Raw genomic sequence first — 22,136 nt, forward strand, 5'->3', positions numbered from 1 at the left:
GGGAATCTTCGTACATGTGAAAAAGAGACCTGTGAGGTTTGGGAAGCTCTGCACATGTGAAGAAGAGACTTGTGAGGTTTGGGAAGCTCTGTACATATGAAGAAGAGACCTGTGAGGTTTGGAAGCTCTGCACATGTGAAGAAGAGACCTGTGAGGTTTGGAAGCTCTGTACATGTGAAGAAGAGACCTGTGAGGTTTTAAAGCTCTGAACATGTGAAGAAGAGACCTGTGAGGTTTGGGAAGCTCTGTACATGTGAAGAAGAGACCTGTGAGGTTTGGGAAGCTCTGTAGATATGAAGAAGAGACCTGTGAGGTTTGGGAAGCTCTGTACAGGTGAAGAAGAGACTTGCGAGGTTTGGAAAGCTCTGTACATGTGAAGAAGAGACCTGTGAGGTTTGGAAAGCTCTGTAACGTGAAGAAGAGACCTGTGAGGTTTGGAAATCAATGTACATATAAAGAAAAGACCTGTGAGGTTTGTAAAGCTCTGTACATGTGAAGAAGAGACCTGTGAGGTTTGGAAAGCTCTGTACATGCGAAGAAGAGACATGTGAGGTTTGGGAAGCTCTGTACATGTGAAGAAGAGAGCTGTGAGGTTTGGGAAGCTCTGTAGATGTGAAGAAGAGACATGTGAGCTCTGGGAAGCTCTGTAGATACGAAGAAGAGACCCGTGAGGTTTGGAAAGCTCTGTACAGGTGAAGAAGAGACCTGTGAGGTTTAGGAAAGCTCTGTACATGTGAAGAAGGGACCTGTGAGGTTTGGAAAGCTCTGTAACGTGAAGAAGAGACCTGTGAGGTTTTAAAGCTCTGTACATTGTGAAGAAGAGACCTGTGAGGTTTTGAAAGCTCTGGATATGTGAAGAAGAGACCTGTGGGGTTTGGAAAGCTCTGTACATGTGAAGAAGAGACCTGTGAGGTTTGGAAAGCTCTGTACATGTGTAGAAGAGACCTGTGAGGTTTGGGAAGCTCTGTACACGTGAAGAAGAGACCTGTGAGCTTTGGGAAGCTCTGTAGATACGAAGAAGAGACCTGTGAGGTTTGGAAATCTCTGTACATGTGAAGAAGAGACCAGTGAGGTTTGGGAAGCTCTGTACATGTGAAGAAGAGACCTGTGAGGTTTGGAAAGCTCTGTACATGTGAAGAAGAGACCTGTGAGGTTTGGGAAGCTCTGTACATGTGATGAAGAGACCTGTGAGGTTTGGAATTCCCTGTACGTGTGAAGAAGAGACCTATGAGGTTTGGAATTCTCTGTACATGTGAAGAAGAGACCTGTGAGGTTTTAAAGCTCTGTACATATGAAGAAGAGACCTGTGAGGTTTGGAAATCAATGTACATATAAAGAAGAGACCTGTGAGGTTTGGAAAGCTCTGTACATGTGAAGAAGAGACATGTGAGGTTTGGAGATCTCTGTACACATGAAGAAGAGACCTGTGAGGTTTTAAAGCTCTGTACATGTGAAGAATAGACCTGTGAGGTTTGGGAAGCTCTGTACATGTGAAGAAGAGACCTGTGAGGTTTGGGAAGCTCTGTAGATATGAAGAAGAGACCTGTGAGGTTTGGGAAGCTCTGTACATGTGAAGAATAGACTTGTGAGGTTTGGAAAGCTCTGTACATGTGAAGAAGAGACCTGTGAGGTTTGGAAAGCTCTGTAACGTGAAGAAGAGACCTGTGAGGTTTGGGAAGCTCTGCACATGTGAAGAAGAGACCTGTGAGGTTTGGAAATAAATGTACATATAAAGAAGAGACCTGTGAGGTTTGTAAAGCTCTGTACATGTGAAGAAGAGACCTGTGAGGTTTGGAAAGCTCTGTACACGCGAATAAGAGACCTGTGAGGTTTGGAAATCAATGTACATATAAAGAAGAGACCTGTGAGGTTTGTAAAGCTCTGTACATGTGAAAAAGAGACCTGTGAGGTTTGGAAAGCTCTGTACATGTGAAGAAGAGACCTGTGAGGTTTGGAAAGCTCTGTACATGCGAAGAAGAGACCTGTGAGGTTTGGGAAGCACTGCACATGTGAAGAAGAGACCTGTGAGGGTTGGAAATCAATGTACATATAAAGAAGAGACCTGTGAGGTTTGGAAAGCTCTGTACATGCGTAGAAGAGACCTGTGAGGTTTGGAAATCAATGTACATATAAAGAAGAGACCTGTGAGGTTTGGAAAGCTCTGTACATGCGAAGAAGAGACCTGTGAGGTTTGGGTAGCTCTGTACATGTGTAGAAGAGACCTGTGAGGTTTGGGGATCTCTGTAGATACGAAGAAGAGACCTGTGAGGTTTGGAAAGCTCTGTAGATGTGAAGAAGAGACCTGTGAGGTTTGGGAAAGCTCTGTACATGTGAAGGAGACCTGTGAGGTTTGGAAAGCTCTGTAACGTGAAGAAGAGACCTGTGAGGTTTTAAAGCTCTGTACACGTGAAGAAGAGACCTGTGAGGTTTGGGAAGCTCTGTATATGTGAAGAAGAGACCTGTGGGGTTTGGGAAGCTCTGTACATGTGAAGAAGAGACCTGTGAGGTTTGGAAAGCTCTGTACATGTGAAGAAGAGACCTGTGAGCTTTGGGAAGCTCTGTACATGTGAAGAAGAGACCTGTGAGGTTTGGGAAGCTCTGTAGATACGAAGAAGAGACCTGTGAGGTTTGGGAAGCTCTGTACATGTGATGAAGAGACCTGTGAGGTTTGGAAAGCTCTGTACGTGTGAAGAAGAGACCTGTGAAGTTTTAAAGCTCTGTACATGTGAAGAAGAGACCTGTGAGGTTTTAAAGCTCTGTACATGTGAAGAAGAGACCTGTGAGGTTTTGAAAGCTCTGGATATGTGAAGAAGAGACCTGTGAGATTTGGAAAGCTCTGTACATGTGAAGAAGAGACCTGTGAGGTTTGGAAAGCTCTGTACATGTGAAGAAGAGACCTGTGAGGTTTGGAAAGCTCTGTACATGTGAAGAAGAGACCTGTGAGGTTTGGGAAGCTCTGTACAAATGAAGAAGAAACCTGTGAGGTTTGGGAATCTTCGTACATGTGAAAAAGAGACCTGTGAGGTTTGGGAAGCTCTGCACATGTGAAGAAGAGACTTGTGAGGTTTGGGAAGCTCTGTACATATGAAGAAGAGACCTGTGAGGTTTGGAAGCTCTGCACATGTGAAGAAGAGACCTGTGAGGTTTGGAAGCTCTGTACATGTGAAGAAGAGACCTGTGAGGTTTTAAAGCTCTGAACATGTGAAGAAGAGACCTGTGAGGTTTGGGAAGCTCTGTACATGTGAAGAAGAGACCTGTGAGGTTTGGGAAGCTCTGTAGATATGAAGAAGAGACCTGTGAGGTTTGGGAAGCTCTGTACAGGTGAAGAAGAGACTTGCGAGGTTTGGAAAGCTCTGTACATGTGAAGAAGAGACCTGTGAGGTTTGGAAAGCTCTGTAACGTGAAGAAGAGACCTGTGAGGTTTGGAAATCAATGTACATATAAAGAAAAGACCTGTGAGGTTTGTAAAGCTCTGTACATGTGAAGAAGAGACCTGTGAGGTTTGGAAAGCTCTGTACATGCGAAGAAGAGACATGTGAGGTTTGGGAAGCTCTGTACATGTGAAGAAGAGAGCTGTGAGGTTTGGGAAGCTCTGTAGATGTGAAGAAGAGACATGTGAGCTCTGGGAAGCTCTGTAGATACGAAGAAGAGACCCGTGAGGTTTGGAAAGCTCTGTACAGGTGAAGAAGAGACCTGTGAGGTTTAGGAAAGCTCTGTACATGTGAAGAAGGGACCTGTGAGGTTTGGAAAGCTCTGTAACGTGAAGAAGAGACCTGTGAGGTTTTAAAGCTCTGTACATTGTGAAGAAGAGACCTGTGAGGTTTTGAAAGCTCTGGATATGTGAAGAAGAGACCTGTGGGGTTTGGAAAGCTCTGTACATGTGAAGAAGAGACCTGTGAGGTTTGGAAAGCTCTGTACATGTGTAGAAGAGACCTGTGAGGTTTGGGAAGCTCTGTACACGTGAAGAAGAGACCTGTGAGCTTTGGGAAGCTCTGTAGATACGAAGAAGAGACCTGTGAGGTTTGGAAATCTCTGTACATGTGAAGAAGAGACCAGTGAGGTTTGGGAAGCTCTGTACATGTGAAGAAGAGACCTGTGAGGTTTGGAAAGCTCTGTACATGTGAAGAAGAGACCTGTGAGGTTTGGGAAGCTCTGTACATGTGATGAAGAGACCTGTGAGGTTTGGAATTCCCTGTACGTGTGAAGAAGAGACCTATGAGGTTTGGAATTCTCTGTACATGTGAAGAAGAGACCTGTGAGGTTTTAAAGCTCTGTACATATGAAGAAGAGACCTGTGAGGTTTGGAAATCAATGTACATATAAAGAAGAGACCTGTGAGGTTTGGAAAGCTCTGTACATGTGAAGAAGAGACATGTATGGTTTGGAGATCTCTGTACACATGAAGAAGAGACCTGTGAGGTTTTAAAGCTCTGTACATGTGAAGAATAGACCTGTGAGGTTTGGGAAGCTCTGTACATGTGAAGAAGAGACCTGTGAGGTTTGGGAAGCTCTGTAGATATGAAGAAGAGACCTGTGAGGTTTGGGAAGCTCTGTACATGTGAAGAATAGACTTGTGAGGTTTGGAAAGCTCTGTACATGTGAAGAAGAGACCTGTGAGGTTTGGAAAGCTCTGTAACGTGAAGAAGAGACCTGTGAGGTTTGGGAAGCTCTGCACATGTGAAGAAGAGACCTGTGAGGTTTGGAAATAAATGTACATATAAAGAAGAGACCTGTGAGGTTTGTAAAGCTCTGTACATGTGAAGAAGAGACCTGTGAGGTTTGGAAAGCTCTGTACACGCGAATAAGAGACCTGTGAGGTTTGGAAATCAATGTACATATAAAGAAGAGACCTGTGAGGTTTGTAAAGCTCTGTACATGTGAAAAAGAGACCTGTGAGGTTTGGAAAGCTCTGTACATGCGAAGAAGAGACCTGTGAGATTTGGGAAGCTCTGTAGATGTGAAGAAGAGACATGTGAGCTTTGGGAAGCTCTGTAGATACGAAGAAGAGACCTGTGAGGTTTGGAAAGCTCTGTACAGGTGAAGAAGAGACCTGTGAGGTTTTAAAGCTCTGTACATTGTGAAGAAAAGACCTGTGAGGTTTTGAAAGCTCTGGATATGTGAAGAAGAGACCTGTGGAGTTTGGAAAGTTCTGTACATGTAAAGAAGAGACCTGTGAGGTTTGGGAAGCTCTGTACATGTGTAGAAGAGACCTGTGAGGTTTGGGAAGCTCTGTACATGTGAAGAAGAGACCTGTGAGGTTTGGGAAGCTCTGTACATGTGATGAAGAGACCTGTGAGGTTTGGAATTCTCTGTACGTGTGAAGAAGAGACCTATGAGGTTTGGAATTCTCTGTACGTGTGAAGAAGAGACCTGTGAAGTTTTAAAGCTCTGTACATGTGAAGAAGAGACCTGTGAGGTTTTGAAAGCTCTAGATATGTGAAGAAGAGACCTGTGGGGTTTGGAAAGCTCTGTACATGTGAAGAAGAGACCTGTGAGGTTTGGAAAGCTCTGTACATGTGTAGAAGAGACCTGTGAGGTTTGGAAAGCTCTGTACATGTGTAGAAGAGACCTGTGAGGTTTGGGAAGCTCTGTACATGTGAAGAAGAGACATGTGAGGTTTGGAAATCAATGTACATATAAAGAAGAGACCTGTGAGGTTTGGAAAGCTCTGTACAAATGAAGAAGAAACCTGTGAGGTTTGGGAATCTTCGTACATGTGTAGAAGAGACCTGTGAGGTTTGGGAAGCTCTGCACATATGAAGAAGAGACCTGTGAGGTTTGGGAAAGCTCTGTACATGTGAAGAAGAGACCTGTGAGGTTTGGAAAGCTCTTTACATGTGAAAAAGAGACCTGTGAGGTTTGGGAAGCTCTGCACATGTGAAGAAGAGACTTGTGAGGTTTGGGAAGCTCTGTACATATGAAGAAGAGACCTGTGAGGTTTGGAAGCTCTGCACATGTGAAGAAGAGACCTGTGAGGTTTTAAAGCTCTGTACATGTGAAGAAGAGACCTGTGAGGTTTGGGAAGCTCTGTACATGTGAAGAAGAGACCTGTGAGGTTTGGGAAGCTCTGTAGATATGAAGAAGAGACCTGTGAGGTTTGGGAAGCTCTGTACATGTGAAGAAGAGACATGTGAGGTTTGGAAATCAATGTACATATAAAGAAGAGACCTGTGAGGTTTGGAAAGCTCTGTACAAATGAAGAAGAAACCTGTGAGGTTTGGGAATCTTCGTACATGTGAAAAAGAGACCTGTGAGGTTTGGGAAGCTCTGCACATATGAAGAAGAGACCTGTGAGGTTTGGGAAAGCTCTGTACATGTGAAGAAGAGACCTGTGAGGTTTGGAAAGCTCTTTACATGTGAAAAAGAGACCTGTGAGGTTTGGGAAGCTCTGCACATGTGAAGAAGAGACTTGTGAGGTTTGGGAAGCTCTGTACATATGAAGAAGAGACCTGTGAGGTTTGGAAGCTCTGCACATGTGAAGAAGAGACCTGTGAGGTTTTAAAGCTCTGTACATGTGAAGAAGAGACCTGTGAGGTTTGGGAAGCTCTGTACATGTGAAGAAGAGACCTGTGAGGTTTGGGAAGCTCTGTAGATATGAAGAAGAGACCTGTGAGGTTTGGGAAGCTCTGTACATGTGAAGAAGAGACCTGTGAGGTTTGGAAAGCTCTGTAACGTGAAGAAGAGACCTGTGAGGTTTGGGAAGCTCTGCACATGTGAAGAAGAGACCTGTGAGGTTTGGAAATAAATGTACATATAAAGAAGAGACCTGTGAGGTTTGTAAAGCTCTGTACATGTGAAGAAGAGACCTGTGAGGTTTGGAAAGCTCTGTACACGCGAATAAGAGACCTGTGAGGTTTGGAAATCAATGTACATATAAAGAAGAGACCTGTGAGGTTTGTAAAGCTCTGTACATGTGAAAAAGAGACCTGTGAGGTTTGGAAAGCTCTGTACATGCGAAGAAGAGACCTGTGAGGTTTGGGAAGCTCTGTAGATGTGAAGAAGAGACATGTGAGCTTTGGGAAGCTCTGTAGATACGAAGAAGAGACCTGTGAGGTTTGGAAAGCTCTGTACAGGTGAAGAAGAGACCTGTGAGGTTTGCAAAGCTCTGTACAGGTGAAGGAGATCTGTGAGGTTTAGGAAAGCTCTGTACATGTGAAGAAGAGACCTGTGAGGTTTGGAAAGCTCTGTAACGTGAAGAAGAGACCTGTGAGGTTTTAAAGCTCTGTACATTGTGAAGAAGAGACCTGTGAGGTTTTGAAAGCTCTGGATATGTGAAGAAGAGACCTGTGGGGTTTGGAAAGCTCTGTACATGTAAAGAAGAGACCTGTGAGGTTTGGGAAGCTCTGTACATGTGTAGAAGAGACCTGTGAGGTTTGGGAAGCTCTGTAGATACGAAGAAGAGACCTGTGAGGTTTGGGAAGCTCTGTACATGTGATGAAGAGACCTGTGAGGTTTGGAATTCTCTGTACGTGTGAAGAAGAGACCTGTGAAGTTTTAAAGCTCTGTACATGTGAAGAAGAGACCTGTGAGGTTTTAAAGCTCTGTACATGTGAAGAAGAGACCTGTGAGGTTTTGAAAGCTCTGGATATGTGAAGAAGAGACCTGTGAGGTTTGGAAAGCTCTGTACATGTGTAGAAGAGACCTGTGAGGTTTGGGAAGCTCTGTACATGTGTAGAAGAGACCTGTGAGGTTTGGGAAGCTCTGTACATGTGAAGAAGAGACCTGTGGGGTTTGGAAAGCTCTGTACATGTGAAGAAGAGACCTGTGAGGTTTGGGAAGCTCTGTACATGTGAAGAAGAGACCTGTGAGGTTTGGAAAGCTCTGTACATGTGTAGAAGAGACCTGTGAGGTTTGGGAAGCTCTGTACATGTGAAGAAGAGACCTGTGAGCTTTGGGAAGCTCTGTAGATACGAAGAAGAGACCTGTGAGGTTTGGGAAGCTCTGTACATATGAAGAAGAGACCTGTGAGGTTTTAAAGCTCTGTACATATGAAGAAGAGACCTGTGAGGTTTGGGAAGCTCTGTACATGTGAAGAAGAGACTTGTGAGGTTTGGAAAGCTCTGTACATGTGAAGAAGAGACCTGTGAGGTTTGGGAAGCTCTGTAATGTGAAGAAGAGACATGTGAGGGTTGGAAAGCTCTGTACACGTGAATAAGAGACCTGTGAGGTTTGGGAAGCTCTGAACATGTGAAGAAGAGAACTGTGAGGTTTGGGAAACTCTGAACATGTGAAGAAGAGACCTGTGAGGTTTGGAAATCAATGTACATATAAAGAAGAGACCTGTGAGGTTTGTAAAGCTCTGTACATGTGAAGAACAGACCTGTGAGGTTTGGAAAGCTCTGTACATGCGAAGAAGAGACCTGTGAGGTTTGGGAAGCTCTGTACATGTGAAGAAGAGAGCTGTGAGGTTTGGGAAGCTCTGTAGATGTGAAGAAGAGACATGTGAGCTTTGGGAAGCTCTGTAGATACGAAGAAGAGACCTGTGAGGTTTGGAAAGCTCTGTACAGGTGAAGAAGAGACCTGTGAGGTTTAGGAAAGCTCTGTACATGTGAAGAAGGGACCTTTGAGGTTTTAAAGCTCTGTACATGTGAAGAAGAGACCTGTGAGGTTTGGGAAGCTCTGTAGATATGAAGAAGAGACCTGTGAGGTTTGGGAAGCTCTGTACAGGTGAAGAAGAGACTTGTGAGGTTTGGAAAGCTCTGTACATGTGAAGAAGAGACCTGTGAGGTTTGGAAAGCTCTGTAACGTGAAGAAGAGACCTGTGAGGTTTGGAAATAAATGTACATATAAAGAAGAGACCTGTGAGGTTTGTAAAGCTCTGTACATGTGAAGAAGAGACCTGTGAGGTTGGAAAGCTCTGCACATGCGAAGAAGAGACCTGTGAGGTTTGCAAAGCTCTGTACAGGTGAAGAAGAGACCTGTGAGGTTTGCAAAGCTCTGTACATTGTGAAGAAAAGACCTGTGAGGTTTTGAAAGCTCTGGATATGTGAAGAAGAGACCTGTGAGGTTTGGGAAGCTCTGTACATGTGAAGAAGAGACCTGTGAGCTTTGGGAAGCTCTGTAGATACGAAGAAGAGACCTGTGAGGTTTGGGAAGCTCTGTACATGTAAAGAAGAGACCTGTGAGGTTTGGAAAGCTCTGTACATGTGTAGAAGATACCTGTGAGGTTTGGGAAGCTCTGTACATGTGAAGAAGAGACCTGTGAGCTTTGGGAAGCTCTGTAGATACGAAGAAGAGACCTGTGAGGTTTGGGAAGCTCTGTACGTGTGAAGAAGAGACCTGTGAGGTTTTAAAGCTCTGTACATGTGAAGAAGAGACCTGTGAGGTTTTGAAAGCTCTGGATATGTGAAGAAGAGACCTATGAGGTTTGGAAAGCTCTGTACATGTGAAGAAGAGACCTGTGAGGTTTGGAAAGCTCTGTACATGTGAAGAAGAGACCTGTGAGGTTTGGGAAGCTCTGTACATGTGAAGAAGAGACCTGTGAGCTTTGGGAAGCTCTGTAGATGTGAAGAAGAGACATGTGAGGTTTGGAGATCTCTGTACACATGAAAAAGAGATATGTGAGGTTTTAAAGCTCTGTACATGTGAAGAAGAGACCTGTGAGGTTTGGGAAGCTCTGTACATGTGAAGAAGAGACCTGTGAGGTTTGGGAAGCTCTGTACATGTGTAGAAGAGACCTGTGAGGTTTGGGAAGCTCTGTACATGTGAAGAAGAGACCTGTGGGGTTTGGAAAGCTCTGTACATGTGAAGAAGAGACCTGTGAGGTTTGGGAAGCTCTGTACATGTGAAGAAGAGACCTGTGAGGTTTGGGAAGCTCTGTAGATATGAAGAAGAGACCTGTGAGGTTTGGGAAGCTCTGTACAGGTGAAGAAGAGACTTGCGAGGTTTGGAAAGCTCTGTACATGTGAAGAAGAGACCTGTGAGGTTTGGAAAGCTCTGTAACGTGAAGAAGAGACCTGTGAGGTTTGGAAATAAATGTACATATAAAGAAGAGACCTGTGAGGTTTGTAAAGCTCTGTACATGTGAAGAAGAGACCTGTGAGGTTTGGAAAGCTCTGTACACGTGAATAAGAGACCTGTGAGGTTTGGGAAGCTCTGAACATGTGAAGAAGAGAACTGTGAGGTTTGGGAAACTCTGAACATGTGAAGAAGAGACCTGTGAGGTTTGGAAAGCTCTGTACATGCGAAGAAGAGACCTGTGAGGTTTGGGAAGCTCTGTACATGCGAAGAAGAGACCTGTGAGGTTTGGGAAGCTCTGTACATGTGAAGAAGAGAGCTGTGAGGTTTGGGAAGCTCTGTACATGTGAAGAAGAGACCTGTGAGCTTTGGGAAGCTCTGTAGATACGAAGAAGAGACCTGTGAGGTTTGGAAAGCTCTGTACAGGTGAAGAAGAGACCTGTGAGGTTTAGGAAAGCTCTGTACATGTGAAGAAGGGACCTGTGAGGTTTGGAAAGCTCTGTAACGTGAAGAAGAGACCTGTGAGGTTTTAAAGCTCTGTACATTGTGAAGAAGAGACCTGTGAGGTTTTGAAAGCTCTGGATATGTGAAGAAGAGACCTGTGGGGTTTGGAAAGCTCTGTACATGTGAAGAAGAGACCTGTGAGGTTTGGAAAGCTCTGTACATGTGAAGAAGAGACCTGTGAGGTTTGGAAAGCTCTGTACATGTGTAGAAGAGACCTGTGAGGTTTGGGAAGCTCTGTACATGTGAAGAAGAGACCTGTGAGCTTTGGGAAGCTCTGTAGATACGAAGAAGAGACCTGTGAGCTTTGGAAATCTCTGTACATGTGAAGAAGAGACCAGTGAGGTTTGGGAAGCTCTGCACATGTGAAGAAGAGACCTGTGAGGTTTTAAAGCTCTGTACATGTGAAGAAGAGACCTGTGAGGTTTGGGAAGCTCTGTACATGTGAAGAAGAGACCTGTGAGGTTTGGGAAGCTCTGTAGATATAAAGAGACCTGTGAGGTTTGGGAATCTCTGTAATGTGAAGAAGAGACCTGTGAGGTTTGGAAAGCTCTGTAATGTGAAGAAGAGACCTGTGAGGTTTGGGAATCTCTGTAATGTGAAGAAGAGACCTGTGAGGTTTGGAAAGCTCTGTAATGTGAAGAAGAGACCTGTGAGGTTTGGGAAGCTCTGCACATGTGTAGAAGAGACCTGTGAGGTTTGGAAATCAATGTACATATAAAGAAGAGACCTGTGAGGTTTGTAAAGCTCTGTACATGTGAAGAAGAGACCTGTGAGGTTTGGAAAGCTCTGTACATGCGAAGAAGAGACCTGTGAGGTTTGGGAAGCTCTGTAGATGTGAAGAAGAGACATGTGAGCTTTGGGAAGCTCTGTAGATACGAAGAAGAGACCTGTGAGGTTTGGAAAGCTCTGTACAGGTGAAGAAGAGACCTGTGAGGTTTGCAAAGCTCTGTACAGGTGAAGAAATGACCTGTGAGGTTTAGGAAGCTCTGTAGATACGAAGAAGAGACCTGTGAGGGTTGGGAAGCTCTGTACATGTGAAGAAGGGACCTGTGAGGTTTGGAAAGCTCTGTAACGTGAAGAAGAGACCTGTGAGGTTTTAAAGCTCTGTACATTGTGAAGAAGAGACCTGTGAGGTTTGGAAAGCTCTGTATATACGAAGAAGAGACCTGTGAGGTTTGGGAAGCTCTGTACATGTGAAGAAGGGAACTGTGAGGTTTGGAAATCAATGTAAATATAAAGAAGAGACCTGTGAGGTTTGGGAAGCTCTGTACATGTGAAGAAGAGACCTGTGAGGTTTGGGAAGCTCTGTACATGTGAAAAAGAGACCTGTGAGGTTTGGGAAGCTCTGCACATGTGAAGAAGAGACCTGTGAGGTTTGGGAAGCTCTGTACATATGAAGAAGAGACCTGTGAGGTTTGGAAGCTCTGCACATGTGAAGAAGAGACCTGTGAGGTTTTAAAGCTCTGTACATGTGAAGAAGAGACCTGTGAGGTTTGGGAAGCTCTGTACATGTGAAGAAGAGACCTGTGAGGTTTGGGAAGCTTCGTACATGTGAAAAAGAGACCTGTGAGGTTTGGGAAGCTCTGCACATGTGAAGAAGAGACTTGTGAGGTTTGGGAAGCTCTGTACATATGAAGAAGAGACCTGTGAGGTTTGGAAGCTCTGCACATGTGAAGAAGAGACCTGTGAGGTTTTAAAGCTCTGTACATGTGAAGAAGAGACCTGTGAGGTTTGGGAAGCTCTGTACAGGTGAAGAAGAGACTTGTGAGGTTTGGAAAGCTCTGTACATGTGAAGAAGAGACCTGTGAGGTTTGGAAAGCTCTGTACATGTGAAGAAGAGACCTGTGAGGTTTGGAAAGCTCTGTACATGTGAAGAAGAGACCTGTGAGGTTTGGAAAGCTCTGTAACGTGAAGAAGAGACCTGTGAGGTTTGGGAAGCTTTGCACATGTGAAGAAGAGACCTGTGAGGTTTGGAAAGCTCTGTACATGCGAAGAAGAGACCTGTGAGGTTTGGGAAGCTCTGTACATGCGAAGAAGAGACATGTGAGGTTTGGAGATCTCTGTACACATGAAGAAGAGATCTGTGAGGTTTTAAAGCTCTGTACAAATGAAGAAGAGACCTGTGAGGTTTGGGAATCTTCGTACATGTGAAAAAGAGACCTGTGAGGTTTGGGAAGCTCTGCACATCTGAAGAAGAGACTTGTGAGGTTTGGGAAGCTCTGTACATATGAAGAAGAGACCTGTGAGGTTTGGAAGCTCAGCACATGTGAAGAAGAGACCTGTGAGGTTTGGAAGCTCTGTACATGTGAAGAAGAGACCTTTGAGGTTTTAAAGCTCTGTACATGTGAAGAAGAGACCTGTGAGGTTTGGGAAGCTCTGTACATGTGAAGAAGAGACCTGTGAGGTTTGGGAAGCTCTGTAGATATGAAGAAGAGACCTGTGAGGTTTGGGAAGCTCTGTACAGGTGAAGAAGAGACTTGTGAGGTTTGGAAAGCTCTGTACATGTGAAGAAGAGACCTGTGAGGTTTGGAAAGCTCTGTAACGTGAAGAAGAGACCTGTGAGGTTTGGAAATAAATGTACATATAAAGAAGAGACCTGTGAGGTTTGTAAAGCTCTGTACATGTGAAGAAGAGACCTGTGAGGTTGGAAAGCTCTGTACATGCGAAGAAGAGACCTGTGAGGTTTGCAAAGCTCTGTACAGGTGAAGAAGAGACCTGTGAGGTTTGCAAAGCTCTGTACATTGTGAAGAAAAGACCTGTGAGGTTTGGGAAGCTCTGTAGATACGAAGAAGAGACCTGTGAGGTTTGGGAAGCTCTGTAGATACGAAGAAGAGACCTGTGAGGTTTGGGAAGCTCTGTACATGTGATGAAGAGACCTGTGAGGTTTGGAAAGCTCTGTACGTGTGAAGAAGAGACCTATGAGGTTTGGAATTCTCTGTACGTGTGAAGAAGAGACCGGTGAAGTTTTAAAGCTCTGTACATGTGAAGAAGAGACCTGTGAGGTTTTAAAGCTCTGTACATGTGAAGAAGAGACCTGTGAGGTTTTGAAAGCTCTGGATATGTGAAGAAGAGACCTGTGAGGTTTGGAAAGCTCTGTACATGTGAAGAAGAGACCTGTGAGGTTTGGAAAGCTCTGTACATGTGAAGAAGAGACCTGTGAGGTTTGGAAAGCTCTGTACATGTGTAGAAGAGACCTGTGAGGTTTGGGAAGCTCTGTACATGTGAAGAAGAGACCTGTGAGCTTTGGGAAGCTCTGTAGATGTGAAGAAGAGACATGTGAGGTTTGGAGATCTCTGTACACATGAAGAAGAGATCTGTGAGGTTTTAAAGCTCTGTACATGTGAAGAAGAGACCTGTGAGGTTTGGAAAGCTCTGTACAAATGAAGAAGAAACCTGTGAGGTTTGGGAATCTTCGTACATGTGAAAAAGAGACCTGTGAGGTTTGGAAGCTCTGCACATGTGAAGAAGAGACCTGTGAGGTTTGGAAGCTCTGTACATGTGAAGAAGAGACCTGTGAGGTTTGGAAAGCTCTGTAACGTGAAGAAGAGACCTGTGAGGTTTGGAAATAAATGTACATATAAAGAAGAGACCTGTGAGGTTTGTAAAGTTCTGTACATGTGAAGAAGAGACCTGTGAGGTTTGGAAAGCTCTGTAGATATAAAGAGACCTGTGAGATTTGGGAAGCTCTGTACAGGTGAAGAAGAGACTTGTGAGGTTTGGAAAGCTCTGTACATGTGAAGAAGAGACCTGTGAGGTTTGGAAAGCTCTGTACATGTGAAGAAGAGACCTGTGAGGTTTGGAAAGCTCTGTACATGTGAAGAAGAGACCTTTGAGGTTTTAAAGCTCTGTACATGTGAAGAAGAGACCTGTGAGGTTTAGAAAGCGCTGTACAAATGAAGAAGAGACCTGTGAGGTTTGGGAATCTTCGTACATGTGAAAAAGAGACCTGTGAGGTTTGGGAAGCTCTGCACATGTGAAGAAGAGACTTGTGAGGTTTGGGAAGCTCTGTACATATGAAGAAGAGACCTGTGAGGTTTGGAAGCTCAGCACATGTGAAGAAGAGACCTGTGAGGTTTGGAAGCTCTGTACATGTGAAGAAGAGACCTTTGAGGTTTTAAAGCTCTGTACATGTGAAGAAGAGACCTGTGAGGTTTGGGAAGCTCTGTACATGTGAAGAAGAGACCTGTGAGGTTTGGGAAGCTCTGTAGATATGAAGAAGAGACCTGTGAGGTTTGGGAAGCTCTGTACATGTGAAGAAGAGACCTGTGAGGTTTGGGAAGCTCTGTACAGGTGAAGAAGAGACTTGTGAGGTTTGGAAAGCTCTGTACATGTGAAGAAGAGACCTGTGAGGTTTGGAAAGCTCTGTAACGTGAAGAAGAGACCTGTGAGGTTTGGAAATAAATGTACATATAAAGAAGAGACCTGTGAGGTTTGTAAAGCTCTGTACATGTGAAGAAGAGACCTGTGAGGTTGGAAAGCTCTGTACATGCGAAGAAGAGACCTGTGAGGTTTGCAAAGCTCTGTATAGGTGAAGAAGAGACCTGTGAGGTTTGCAAAGCTCTGTACATTGTGAAGAAAAGACCTGTGAGGTTTTGAAAGCTCTGGATATGTGAAGAAGAGACCTGTGGGGTTTGGAAAGCTCTGTACATGTGTAGAAGAGACCTGTGAGGTTTGGGAAGCTCTGTACATGTGAAGAAGAGACCTGTGAGCTTTGGGAAGCTCTGTAGATACGAAGAAGAGACCTGTGAGGTTTGGGAAGCTCTGTACATATGATGAAGAGACCTGTGAGGTTTGGAAAGCTCTGTACGTGTGAAGAAGAGACCGGTGAAGTTTTAAAGCTCTGTACATGTGAAGAAGAGACCTGTGAGGTTTTAAAGCTCTGTACATGTGAAGAAGAGACCTGTGAGGTTTTAAAGCTCTGTACATGTGAAGAAGAAACCTGTGAGGTTTGGGAATCTTCGTACATGTGAAAAAGAGACCTGTGAGGTTTGGAAGCTCTGCACATGTGAAGAAGAGACCTGTGAGGTTTGGAAGCTCTGTACATGTGAAGAAGAGACCTGTGAGGTTTGGAAATAAATGTACATATAAAGAAGAGACCTGTGAGGTTTGTAAAGCTCTGTACATGTGAAGAAGAGACCTGTGAGGTTTGGAAAGCTCTGTACATGTGAAGAAGAGACCTGTGAGGTTTGGAAAGCTCTGTACATGTGAAGAAGAGACCTGTGAGGTTTGGAAAGCTCTGTACATATGTAGAAGAGACCTGTGAGGTTTGGGAAGCTCTGTACATGTGAAGAAGAGACCTGTGAGCTTTGGGAAGCTCTGTAGATGTGAAGAAGAGACATGTGAGGTTTGGAGATCTCTGTACACATGAAGAAGAGATCTGTGAGGTTTTAAAGCTCTGTACATGTGAAGAAGAGACCTGTGAGGTTTGGAAAGCTCTGTACAAATGAAGAAGAAACCTGTGAGGTTTGGGAATCTTCGTACATGTGAAAAAGAGACCTGTGAGGTTTGGAAGCTCTGCACATGTGAAGAAGAGACCTGTGAGGTTTGGAAGCTCTGTACATGTGAAGAAGAGACCTGTGAGGTTTGGAAAGCTCTGTAACGTGAAGAAGAGACCTGTGAGGTTTGGAAATAAATGTACATATAAAGAAGAGACCTGTGAGGTTTGTAAAGCTCTGTACATGTGAAGAAGAGACCTGTGAGGTTGGAAAGCTCTGTACATGCGAAGAAGAGACCTGTGAGGTTTGCAAAGCTCTGTATAGGTGAAGAAGAGACCTGTGAGGTTTGCAAAGCTCTGTACATTGTGAAGAAAAGACCTGTGAGGTTTTGAAAGCTCTGGATATGTGAAGAAGAGACCTGTGGGGTTTGGAAAGCTCTGTACATGTGTAGAAGAGACCTGTGAGGTTTGGAAAGCTCTGTACATGTGTAGAAGAGACCTGTGAGGTTTGGAAAGCTCTGTACATGTGTAGAAGAGACCTGTGAGGTTTGGGAAGCTCTGTACATGTGAAGAAGAGACCTGTGAGCTTTGGGAAGCTCTGTAGATACGAAGAAGAGACCTGTGAGGTTTGGGAAGCTCTGTACATATGATGAAGAGACCTGTGAGGTTTGGAAAGCTCTGTACGTGTGAAGAAGAGACCGGTGAAGTTTTAAAGCTCTGTACATGTGAAGAAGAGACCTGTGAGGTTTTAAAGCTCTGTACATGTGAAGAAGAGACCTGTGAGGTTTTAAAGCTCTGTACATGTGAAGAAGAAACCTGTGAGGTTTGGGAATCTTCGTACATGTGAAAAAGAGACCTGTGAGGTTTGGAAGCTCTGCACATGTGAAGAAGAGACCTGTGAGGTTTGGAAGCTCTGTACATGTGAAGAAGAGACCTGTGAGGTTTGGAAATAAATGTACATATAAAGAAGAGACCTGTGAGGTTTGTAAAGCTCTGTACATGTGAAGAAGAGACCTGTGAGGTTTGGAAAGCTCTGTACATGTGAAGAAGAGACCTGTGAGGTTTGGAAAGCTCTGTACATGTGAAGAAGAGACCTGTGAGGTTTGGAAAGCTCTGTACATGTGTAGAAGAGACCTGTGAGGTTTGGGAAGCTCTGTACATGTGAAGAAGAGACCTGTGAGCTTTGGGAAGCTCTGTAGATGTGAAGAAGAGACATGTGAGGTTTGGAGATCTCTGTACACATGAAGAAGAGATCTGTGAGGTTTTAAAGCTCTGTACATGTGAAGAAGAGACCTGTGAGGTTTGGAAAGCTCTGTACAAATGAAGAAGAAACCTGTGAGGTTTGGGAATCTTCGTACATGTGAAAAAGAGACCTGTGAGGTTTGGAAGCTCTGCACATGTGAAGAAGAGACCTGTGAGGTTTGGAAGCTCTGTACATGTGAAGAAGAGACCTGTGAGGTTTGGAAAGCTCTGTAACGTGAAGAAGAGACCTGTGAGGTTTGGAAATAAATGTACATATAAAGAAGAGACCTGTGAGGTTTGTAAAGTTCTGTACATGTGAAGAAGAGACCTGTGAGGTTTGGAAAGCTCTGTAGATATAAAGAGACCTGTGAGATTTGGGAAGCTCTGTACAGGTGAAGAAGAGACTTGTGAGGTTTGGAAAGCTCTGTACATGTGAAGAAGAGACCTGTGAGGTTTGGAAAGCTCTGTACATGTGAAGAAGAGACCTGTGAGGTTTGGAAAGCTCTGTACATGTGAAGAAGAGACCTTTGAGGTTTTAAAGCTCTGTACATGTGAAGAAGAGACCTGTGAGGTTTAGAAAGCGCTGTACAAATGAAGAAGAGACCTGTGAGGTTTGGGAATCTTCGTACATGTGAAAAAGAGACCTGTGAGGTTTGGGAAGCTCTGCACATGTGAAGAAGAGACTTGTGAGGTTTGGGAAGCTCTGTACATATGAAGAAGAGACCTGTGAGGTTTGGAAGCTCAGCACATGTGAAGAAGAGACCTGTGAGGTTTGGAAGCTCTGTACATGTGAAGAAGAGACCTTTGAGGTTTTAAAGCTCTGTACATGTGAAGAAGAGACCTGTGAGGTTTGGGAAGCTCTGTACATGTGAAGAAGAGACCTGTGAGGTTTGGGAAGCTCTGTAGATATGAAGAAGAGACCTGTGAGGTTTGGGAAGCTCTGTACATGTGAAGAAGAGACCTGTGAGGTTTGGGAAGCTCTGTACAGGTGAAGAAGAGACTTGTGAGGTTTGGAAAGCTCTGTACATGTGAAGAAGAGACCTGTGAGGTTTGGAAAGCTCTGTAACGTGAAGAAGAGACCTGTGAGGTTTGGAAATAAATGTACATATAAAGAAGAGACCTGTGAGGTTTGTAAAGCTCTGTACATGTGAAGAAGAGACCTGTGAGGTTGGAAAGCTCTGTACATGCGAAGAAGAGACCTGTGAGGTTTGCAAAGCTCTGTATAGGTGAAGAAGAGACCTGTGAGGTTTGCAAAGCTCTGTACATTGTGAAGAAAAGACCTGTGAGGTTTTGAAAGCTCTGGATATGTGAAGAAGAGACCTGTGGGGTTTGGAAAGCTCTGTACATGTGTAGAAGAGACCTGTGAGGTTTGGGAAGCTCTGTACATGTGAAGAAGAGACCTGTGAGCTTTGGGAAGCTCTGTAGATACGAAGAAGAGACCTGTGAGGTTTGGGAAGCTCTGTACATATGATGAAGAGACCTGTGAGGTTTGGAAAGCTCTGTACGTGTGAAGAAGAGACCGGTGAAGTTTTAAAGCTCTGTACATGTGAAGAAGAGACCTGTGAGGTTTTAAAGCTCTGTACATGTGAAGAAGAGACCTGTGAGGTTTTAAAGCTCTGTACATGTGAAGAAGAAACCTGTGAGGTTTGGGAATCTTCGTACATGTGAAAAAGAGACCTGTGAGGTTTGGAAGCTCTGCACATGTGAAGAAGAGACCTGTGAGGTTTGGAAGCTCTGTACATGTGAAGAAGAGACCTGTGAGGTTTGGAAATAAATGTACATATAAAGAAGAGACCTGTGAGGTTTGTAAAGCTCTGTACATGTGAAGAAGAGACCTGTGAGGTTTGGAAAGCTCTGTACACGTGAATAAGAGACCTGTGAGGTTTGGGAAGCTCTGTACATGTGAAGAAGAGAACTGTGAGGTTTGGGAAACTCTGAACATGTGAAGAAGAGACCCGTGAGGTTTGGAAATCAATGTACATATAAAGAAGAGACCTGTGAGGTTTGGAAAGCTCTGTAACGTGAAGAAGAGACCTGTGAGGTTTGGAAATCAATGTACATATAAAGAAGAGACCTGTGAGGTTTGTAAAGCTCTGTACATGTGAAGAAGAGACCTGTGAGGTTTGGAAAGCTCTGTACATGCGAAGAAGAGACCTGTGAGGTTTGGGAAGCTCTGTACATGCGAAGAAGAGACCTGTGAGGTTTGGGAAGCTCTGTACATGTGAAGAAGAGAGCTGTGAGGTTTGGGAAGCTCTGTAGATGTGAAGAAGAGACATGTGAGGTTTGGAAAGCTCTGTACAGGTGAAGAAGAGACCTGTGAGGTTTAGGAAAGCTCTGTACATGTGAAGAAGGGACCTGTGAGGTTTGGAAAGCTCTGTACATGTGAAGAAGGGACCTGTGAGGTTTGGAAAGCTCTGTAACGTGAAGAAGAGACCTGTGAGGTTTAAAAGCACTGTACATTGTGAAGAAGAGACCTGTGAGGTTTTGAAAGCTCTGGATATGTGAAGAAGAGACCTGTGGGGTTTGGAAAGCTCTGTACATGTGAAGAAGAGACCTGAGGTTTGGAAAGCTCTGTACATGTGAAGAAGAGACCAGTGAGGTTTGGGAAGCTCTGTACATGTGAAGAAGAGACCTGTGAGGTTTGGAAAGCTCTGTACATGTGAAGAAGAGACCTGTGAGGTTTGGGAAGCTCTGTACATGTGATGAAGAGACCTGTGAGGTTTGGAATTCTCTGTACGTGTGAAGAAGAGACCTATGAGGTTTGGAATTCTCTGTACATGTGAAGAAGAGACCTGTGAGGTTTTAAAGCTCTGTACATATGAAGAAGAGACCTGTGAGGTTTGGAAATCAATGTACATATAAAGAAGAGACCTGTGAGGTTTGGAAAGCTCTGTACATGTGAAGAAGAGACATGTGAGGTTTGGAGATCTCTGTACACATGAAGAAGAGACCTGTGAGGTTTTAAAGCTCTGTACATGTGAAGAAGAGACCTGTGAGGTTTGGGAAGCTCTGTACATGTGAATAAGAAACCTGTGAGGTTTGGGAAGCTCTGCACATGTGAAGAAGAGACTTGTGAGGTTTTAAAGCTCTGTACATGTGAAGAAGAGACCTGTGAGGTTTGGGAAGCTCTGTACATGTGAAGAAGAGACCTGTGAGGTTTGGGAAGCTCTGTAGATATGAAGAAGAGACCTGTGAGGTTTGGGAAGCTCTGTACATGTGAAGAATAAACTTGTGAGGTTTGGAAAGCTCTGTACATGTGAAGAAGAGACCTGTGAGGTTTGGAAAGCTCTGTAACGTGAAGAAGAGACCTGTGAGGTTTGGGAAGCTCTGCACATGTGAAGAAGAGACCTGTGAGGTTTGGAAATAAATGTACATATAAAGAAGAGACCTGTGAGGTTTGTAAAGCTCTGTACATGTGAAAAAGAGACCTGTGAGGTTTGGAAAGCTCTGTACATGTGAAGAAGAGACCTGTGAGGTTTGGGAAGCTCTGTACATGCGAAGAAGAGACATGTGAGGTTTGGAGATCTCTGTACACATGAAGAAGAGATCTGTGAGGTATTAAAGCTCTGTACATGTGAAGAAGAGACCTGTGAGGTTTAGAAAGCGCTGTACAAATGAAGAAGAGACCTGTGAGGTTTGGGAATCTTCGTACATGTGAAAAAGAGACCTGTGAGGTTTGGGAAGCTCTGCACATGTGAAGAAGAGACTTGTGAGGTTTGGGAAGCTCTGTACATATGAAGAAGAGACCTGTGAGGTTTGGAAGCTCAGCACATGTGAAGAAGAGACCTGTGAGGTTTGGAAGCTCTGTACATGTGAAGAAGAGACCTTTGAGGTTTTAAAGCTCTGTACATGTGAAGAAGAGACCTGTGAGGTTTGGGAAGCTCTGTACATGTGAAGAAGAGACCTGTGAGGTTTGGAAAGCTCTGTACATGTGAAGAAGAGACCTGTGAGGTTTGGAAAGCTCTGTAACGTGAAGAAGAGACCTGTGAGGTTTGGAAATAAATGTACATATAAAGAAGAGACCTGTGAGGTTTGTAAAGCTCTGTACATGTGAAGAAGAGACCTGTGAGGTTGGAAAGCTCTGTACATGCGAAGAAGAGACCTGTGAGGTTTGCAAAGCTCTGTACAGGTGAAGAAGAGACCTGTGAGGTTTGCAAAGCTCTGTACATTGTGAAGAAAAGACCTGTGAGGTTTTGAAAGCTCTGGATATGTGAAGAAGAGACCTGTGGGGTTTGGAAAGCTCTGTACATGTGTAGAAGAGACCTGTGAGGTTTGGGAAGCTCTGTACATGTGAAGAAGAGACCTGTGAGCTTTGGGAAGCTCTGTAGATACGAAGAAGAGACCTGTGAGGTTTGGGAAGCTCTGTACATGTGATGAAGAGACCTGTGAGGTTTGGAAAGCTCTGTACGTGTGAAGAAGAGACCTATGAGGTTTGGAATTCTCTGTACGTGTGAAGAAGAGACCTGTGAGGTTTTAAAGCTCTGTACATGTGAAGAAGAGACCTGTGAGGTTTTGAAAGCTCTGGATATGTGAAGAAGAGACCTGTTAGGTTTGGAAAGCTCTGTACATGCGAAGAAGAGACCTGTGAGGTTTGGGAAGCTCTGTAGATGCGAAGAAGAGACCTGTGAGGTTTGGGAAGCTCTGTACATGCGAAGAAGAGACATGTGAGGTTTGGAGATCTCTGTACACATGAAGAAGAGATCTGTGAGGTTTTAAAGCTCTGTACATGTGAAGACGAGACCTGTGAGGTTTAGAAAGCGCTGTACAAATGAAGAAGAGACCTGTGAGGTTTGGGAATCTTCGTACATGTGAAAAAGAGACCTGTGAGGTTTGGGAAGCTCTGCACATGTGAAGAAGAGACTTGTGAGGTTTGGGAAGCTCTGTACATATGAAGAAGAGACCTGTGAGGTTTGGAAGCTCAGCACATGTGAAGAAGAGACCTGTGAGGTTTGGAAGCTCTGTACATGTGAAGAAGAGACCTTTGAGGTTTTAAAGCTCT

At 44.3% G+C, this 22,136-nt stretch overlaps 1 protein-coding gene and 1 long non-coding RNA gene across 4 annotated transcripts in view; both read right to left on the reverse strand.

Annotated features, from left to right (window-relative positions):
- The window catches only part of LOC142483133 (acid-sensing ion channel 2-like), a gene marked incomplete at its 5' end in the record, with an annotated part of 91,427 nt that overhangs the window by 24,522 nt on the left and 44,769 nt on the right, over positions 1-22,136 (reverse strand).
- Positions 5,186-15,678, reverse strand: LOC142483132 (uncharacterized). Of its 3 annotated transcripts, none has more exons than XR_012797251.1 (3): positions 15,599-15,678; positions 9,280-9,318; positions 5,186-5,330 (listed from the first exon to the last, which is right to left on the reverse strand). It is a non-coding gene; the product is annotated as an uncharacterized LOC142483132 (long non-coding RNA). The 3 variants fall into 3 exon arrangements; XR_012797252.1 differs by lacking the exon at positions 15,599-15,678 and adding an exon at positions 15,244-15,321; XR_012797253.1 differs by lacking the exons at positions 9,280-9,318; positions 15,599-15,678 and adding an exon at positions 5,970-6,079.

Source organism: Ascaphus truei, unplaced genomic scaffold (assembly GCF_040206685.1).
Source record: "Ascaphus truei isolate aAscTru1 unplaced genomic scaffold, aAscTru1.hap1 HAP1_SCAFFOLD_298, whole genome shotgun sequence".
In the NCBI taxonomy this organism is placed as follows: Eukaryota; Metazoa; Chordata; class Amphibia; order Anura; family Ascaphidae; genus Ascaphus; species Ascaphus truei.